The sequence below is a fragment of the Odontomachus brunneus genome, unplaced genomic scaffold (assembly GCF_010583005.1).
Source record: "Odontomachus brunneus isolate Ranch 3 - 2012 unplaced genomic scaffold, Obru_v1 Obru_scaffold_015, whole genome shotgun sequence".
In the NCBI taxonomy this organism is placed as follows: domain Eukaryota; kingdom Metazoa; phylum Arthropoda; class Insecta; order Hymenoptera; family Formicidae; genus Odontomachus; species Odontomachus brunneus.
Window position 1 is genome coordinate 918,525 of NW_022639465.1, and position 7,102 is coordinate 925,626.

Sequence of the window (7,102 nt, forward strand, 5' to 3'; positions counted from 1 at the left end):
TGCTAAAAAGCCAATCGCCTCTCCCCGTCGTCGTTTACATAAATGCCGATAAAGTGTGGCGAAGAGCGAGGTTCTTCTTACTTCATCCACGACGAGCGAGCGAGCGAGGCGTGCAATCGACGAAAGCGTCGCGGCGCCGCGCAACCGCCGATGCAGATGCGGGCGGAGCGGAGCCGTCGCGGGTGATCGTCGGAGTCGGCTGATAGTTTACGCTCTTCGGCGCATTTGTCCGCTCCGCTTTCAATTCAGCGGTCCTCTTCGCCGTGTGTGGTCTATTAAACGTCGTCTATATAATTATTATATGATTATATATATAGCTATATATGAATAAAATCCGTATCCTCTTTTTCCCAGGGAGTCACTATTTTAAGTTAATGTTTTAGTAATATTAACGTGTTATTCTGCGGTAAAGAAAATAATTATATATGGCAAAAAATTTAATCCTATCAGAAAAAGTGCGTGTTAACTAAATCTCGAATGTATCGAAGTGGGTGAAGCCTCTTTTCCGCGGCGCTAATTGGCCGTCTCGACCGTCTCGATTGTCTCGATCCCGTCGCAGTTGAATTCGTGCCGCTTACAGCTGTTAGCCGCGGTGACAGATCAGGTTGTGTTGTTCGCGTCATCTAAATTTGATATTTATTGTAATCCCAGCAAACACAATGTTACATGTATATGTAACATACATATTAGTTACATATAACATTGTTTGCTGAGAATATAATTTGTAAAAACGAATGTTATAATATAAATTATAAATACAACGAAAAAGCTAAAGTGGCGCGCGTGAAGCGCGCGCAATGAGGTGTTCTAGTTTATTGTAAACATTGCAGTAACATTTTAGTAACAATAATATAGATTTTGATGTTATGTGTGAGCCGGACGGTTGTTACAAATAATATCTCTTTCAGTATTGATGTTCTGTTCGATTGTAATCCTTGCGTTTTTCAACTTTTCCTTTGTCCAACGCTCAGTTCTTTATATTTTTTATTATTCTTTTTTCCATACCTTCTACAAGGATTACTACAAGGATTACTACAAGGATTACTACAAGGATTACTACAATTGCTACTATTATCAAGCAGACACTTAATGTCAAGAAGATCATACATATTAAGAAATTCGTCTGTGTATAACCACGGACTCGCATACATAATAGCGAAAAACGGAGGACTGGCGGCAATATTTTTATAGTGTAAAAATATAGATCCGTTGTAGTGTAAAGTAAGATATAAAATTTCAGGTTTCAAAACCTCGCCGAGGGCACCAAAGATTGCGATTTTCATAACAAGTTATTTCAACTAGTAACAACAGGAATAATTTCATATCAACTCATTTGTATGCAGATAATTATACTTATGAGCATTGTTTTGCGCATTATTATGCGCAACAACTAGCAATCAGCACCTAGTTCATTGCGTAAGACATAAACGTCGCGTTGCGTGAAACAGCGGAACGTTTTGCCGAGCGCGCGATTCTGATATCGCAGCGATTACGAATGATTCAAACGTCTGTCTGCACTTCCTCATACGATTTAATTCTTGGCATTCGATCCGCGCCAACATGTAGGAATGGCGACCCCGTGAAATACGATCAATACGACCAAGGAAATTCGTCTCGTTTCGAGAAAAGTCGGAACTGGGATATCCTAGCCGCTGCCGCTTGAGCCAACCTTATCTTCGATTTCCCGTAAAACAAATGTTAATGATCTCCCCACTACTAAACATGTGTGAGATACCGGCGAACCGATTTTCGCATATCTGCTGCTTGCTTTCATGCTGGAAGGAACGGTACATATAGGATGGGATAAAAGCAAAGGTATGAAAAGTCTAATAGTCGGTACATGTTGCGGCGTCTGTCACTTCTCGGCACTCTTGCGAAGGTTTTACTGAATATTAAGATGCATGCATAGGGATTCATTATTTATTTAATGATTCCTTTTTTTAATTCCCATATCGCCTTATAAAATCTCATCAAATCCAATCCGCAAAAGTACTAAAAACCGAGAGTGCCGGCTATTTTACTAAATATTAACCACTTCGTTGGCATTGACGCACTTTTGTGTCAAATAAAGGTTGTACCAAAAATGACATTGACGCACTAATACGCACTTCATTTTATTTTTTTTTCCCGTTAGCAAGATTTTCATGAAACTCAGTACCCAGGGGTTTTTGGGGTTGCTAATTTCGAATCTGAACACTAAATTTGAAAATTTAAAATAGCAGATAAAATATAGCGGATCAAGATACGAAAAATGATTATGATGAGACTTGGTATTTGAGAGTCGCTGCTTTCGAATCTGAGATTACTTTTGTCAAATCCAATATGGCGGACCAAATGGAAAAATTACTTGATTTGGATGAAACTCGGTACTCAGGGGTTTTCAGAGTCACTGATTTCGAATCATAGTTTAAAATTTCGAAATTTCAAGATGGCAGATTCAATATGGCGAATCAAAATACGAAAAGTGACTTGATTTGGATGGAACTCGATACCTGGAGGTTTTTAAAGTCGTCAGATTTCGAATCTGACCTTAATTTGAACTTTTAAATTTTGATCTCAAATTTGTATTCAGCGACTCGAAAAGTACTAACTTAGTACTAACTTTAGTACTAACTTTTTTAAAAATCAAACAGTATTTAGTTCTTGCCATTTTTGGGTCGGTAATGCTGATTTTCTTGACGAGCAAAGTGGTTAAGATATGTGCGTGTGGAAATTTATTAATATATTTATTAACTTCTCTGTTAAATACGCCTTAATATCCGATCAAATTGAAATTGTAAAAATGTCAAAAACTAAGAATATCGGTTATTGAGCATTTTATCATATTCGTTTCTCTCAATACACTTTCAGATTTCAATTGAGTATTTTTTTATCCTATTTTCTATTTCCTTTGATGATGCATCAGATTGCAATATCTATTCCAGGGTTTAATGAAATTTTTTCTGCTTCTGCGACATCGATTAATCGCTTCCGGAGATATCGAGTTTGAGTCTTTCGACAATACATACCACTATGTCTCAGTTGGTGTCTTCGTTAGGCTCGTCTTCTATCGTGCTCATCCATACCGTAAATCTATTCTCAGGTTTCGTCGTGCTCTCGAAACCGTAATGGATTTTCATTCGAGCATTGGATATCTAAATGCCGAGACGTCTAAATTTATATGGCTGTCGGATTGGCGAAGCTATCATCTCGAAAAGATTGTTGGCCGAGCCGCATTTCTTTCCGAGCCGCCCTGTATATACATTCACAGCAGGTAGGCTACTTTCCTAGTACTGTCGATGACTATTCGTTCCTTAGTCTCGCATCGCTGCTCGCGCGAGAACCCGCGTTTCTCGCGCTCGTTCCGCACTCGCACTTCTTGGGAAGAAGTCGTGAAGCCACGAGGTATCGGCTTTTATTATCGTTCAGTGAGATAGCCGAAAGTCAACGCAATCGTCACCGATAACAGTACCATATTTGATTTGTACGGATTTTCCGTATTACGACTCGTGAAACGATCAAGAAAAAAAATAATACGCGACAACTGATGCTTTCTCCTTCGATCTTTTCGTTCTCTTCTTGAACAAAACTGTAATGTGATATTATAATGCGTGTAAAAATATTTCAGTGCTGTTTTGAGGAAAAAGTTCCATTGTTTGGTAACTTAACGTTGCATCCGCGCAAGAAATACGCCCCCTTTTACAAACATTCCCTGCCGGATTAAATTGTTGAGTGAATATTATCAGAATAGAGTACTTGCAATACGTACAATAGTAGAGTATAATTTTATATCAGCAGCACATCACAGGTAACGATGTTTTTCTTTTTCTTATAAATTATTCATTTTGATTATTTAATAAACCGGTTAAAATGATGCCGGTGAGTCAGGTGTCTGCAATATCAGCCGACATACTAGCTGCTATTAGATGTTGTTAAGCATTATCACAATACAGCAAAACCACAAACTACGCGTGAATACTCTATGTCGATACTTGGTGATCACTTATTCACACATGATGATATTTCGTGCAAACAACAATCATTTTCGAACGCAAAATAGCCTTTACTTGTGCATTTTAGTTATCAGCAGAAAGAGATGATACTGGTAAGACGTTTCTTGTTAAAAATTACAGAGTAGTGATTCGAATTATTGTTAGGTATAAATCACTAGCGATACCGAACTACATTTTGACAAAGATTCGTTTTATTCGCAAAATATCTACGCACACATAAAAATACATACTGCATTTAAAAGTGACTTGTTTCAAATATTTCTAAAGTTTGTATATCCGCAAATCTATCATACGTTCATTTCATGAACATCAAATTCACTCAAAACACATTCTTAATTCTAATAGTGGAACCAAATTTTTCTTCAATAAAATTTTATAATATTCTTGTCAAAAGAATGAGTTCGTCTTTTGAGTGCATGCAAATAAGCTTTTATTAAATTTATATAAATTTATATAAATTTATATAAATATATTTTAAGAATAATGAGTCCCGGACCCTCAAATGTCCAAAATCGAATCATAAGACGTCTTTAGGACGTCCTTAAGACATTTTTAAGACAATACCTTATAAACTTGTCATAAAGATGTCCTGAAGATGTCTTAAAGACGTCTTATGACCCGAGTTTGGGCATTGTGCTGTCTGGGAGTATTTTATTGACAAAGAGCCGTTCTCTTTAGTCCAGAGTCAAATAAATGAATTTTGATATCAATCAATAAAGAATGCTTACATAAGTGCTGAGAGTAAAAATTACATCTGTAAATTTATTAGAATTTTAGAAATTTGGTATTTTGTCTATTACTCTATATTATGTTTTAATTACTTTAAAGATTTAGTTACTTTCACGAAACTATTCCAGAAGTACCAAAATGATAGTTAAAATTTATCGCAATTTATTGCAAAATTATGGCAATTCACGTGCAATTCGTCTAGAAAACAGTAAGTCTAGAAAGCACAGTCATTAATCGCAATATGCGCATAGGAATTCAGAAATCCGAGTACAACTTGCAAAGTGATCAGTAGAGAAGTATTCAAAAGCAAAACAGCACTCTACCGATGTGATAAATGGCTCAGATCGAAATTTTAATCATCATTTTGACACTTCTAGAATAATGTCATAGTTCCGTAAAGGCCTTTAATATATTTTAATTAGCACGTTATCAAGAAAATATTCTTTGCTGAAGATAATCGTAACTCAAAAGAAGGAAAATAAACTATACAATCACTTTCTTTAGCAGCAGAATGATATTTTCCTGTGTGCGGGCACACGATATCTTTCGGGGCAGAGGAGGGGGTAGGAAGAAAGTCACTTCTGGTTCAAGTTCAATTCAGTCTCACATATTTTATTCCTAATTAGACATGCTTTCTTTTGTAACTAACTATATTTTTCATTCGCAAAGATGCCGTAGCAGGTACGCGTGCATCTCTCTTTGATAACACGGATTAGTTTCCATCATCCGCCATCACATCGCCCCCCGGCTGCTCGAGGTTTGGTTTTTCGGTTCACGCACTAATGGTGGTGGGATTAACGATTTAGATTATCAAAGTAATTAGATCGATTGTGTATATTATATTATTATCGTTATGGGGCGTCTCTCCAGAGAGGCTTGGCATTCTCGGGGGAGTCGTCGTGACCTATTTTTTTCCCTTTCTTCTTCGTCTCACGTTCTTTGTGGTACTTTCGTAAGTAAGTTTCCGCGGTGCGATAACACAGGACCGACGATGATTATACCGACCGTTAGCAACCTCACTAATTAGTACAGAATGGAATAATATCTGAGAATGAAGTTCGTCATGTCTCTCGCGATCCTGACCGCGACTGTCGTCGAAGGCGTCATGTCCGAGGAATCACAGGGATCGTGGGAAGACAGTGTTGCCGCCGAGAAAATGTTACCCTGTCGTCTTTCTATCTGGAGGTAGAAACAATTCTAAGTAATTGCGCTTCCAAACGCGATAAATATCTGGTGGTACTTTAATTCGCCTAACTCGTGTCAGCTTTCTGCTGCACATCACATCCATCTCGTGATTATTTCGTAATGGCTCCTAATTCTTGTTACCAAGTTCGTGGCGAAGACTAATAATAAACCCAGTGAACAGAGAACATTGCAAAGTAACACCCTGAAATATGGATTTTGCATGTATCTTTCGAGCATTTCTACTTCATATTTTAAAAATATCCTAAAGATATTGCTGGACGGTAATATGATTTTATTGAATATTGCTAAAAGTTCTAAAAATATTGAAGTAGCGAAGTCATTTGTAATGCTATCGATACAATATAAAAATTACATATTGGGAAACGTTTTACACCATTGGGTATTGTTGCAATAACGTTTCATCAATAATTTTTTACTCACTGAGAAATGAATCTTTATTAGTGAGATTTATAAGTATCATAGAATATATCGGAAAAGCCAAAGAAATACTTAACTCACATCGCTGATCGGTTAAAACTTACCAGAAATAATTGTATCCCAGAACTCGAGAGAAGCTCAATCAAAATTACGTGCTTGCATAACCGCTTTTATTTAACCGTGACTAAATTATTACGTAACGCAAAAAACTTATTCCCGTAAGTTCTCACGAATCTCACATTCGCGGCAAATTTTTCATGTTAAGTGACATCAGCCAATCAAGAGACACAGTAATGTCTCGCGCCAAGTGCACGCATAAGCGAAGCGACGCGCACGGGCGGCGAGACGGACCGTGTATATTTACGCGAAGCATCTCGTTGATCGGAGGCATGATTTATTGTTTTACTATGACGGCTAAACTTATGAGGTTCTAGGTGAGCTTAATCGATTCTTTAGGGTCAATTATATTATTAAAAAACTCTTTACTTTTGTTCTACATTCCCTACAAGACGAGATATTTTAGCTTAAAGTCATAAATTAGAAAAAACCATCTCAGAATTCATCGACGCTAGGATGTACGGTTGCGGATCGGAAACTAGATGGCGTCTGTGGCCTTGTGTCACGTGTCCCATGAGATGAGCATGCTATACGATACACGTACACGTACATATATATACAGCTGTATAGAAAGAAAACGAGAGAGAGAGAGAGGGTGAGAGGGAGAGAGAGAGAGAGAGAGAGAGAGAGAGAGAGAGAGA

The 7,102-nt window shown here is 37.4% G+C and overlaps 1 protein-coding gene across 3 annotated transcripts in view; it reads left to right on the plus strand.

Annotated features, from left to right (window-relative positions):
• Positions 1 to 3,309: 3,309 nt before the first annotated feature.
• LOC116841280 (probable G-protein coupled receptor Mth-like 3) overlaps positions 3,310 to 7,102 on the plus strand; it is a 17,610-nt gene continuing 13,817 nt past the window's right edge. Inside the window, exons 1-2 of one of the 3 annotated variants that reach the window (XM_032809024.1) lie at positions 3,312 to 3,463; positions 3,608 to 3,787. The gene's annotated coding sequence lies outside the window, so the exon portion shown is untranslated. Of the gene's footprint in view, positions 3,788 to 7,102 lie in introns of all 3 variants that reach the window. The other 2 variants (XM_032809023.1, XM_032809022.1) reach the window with 2 other exon arrangements.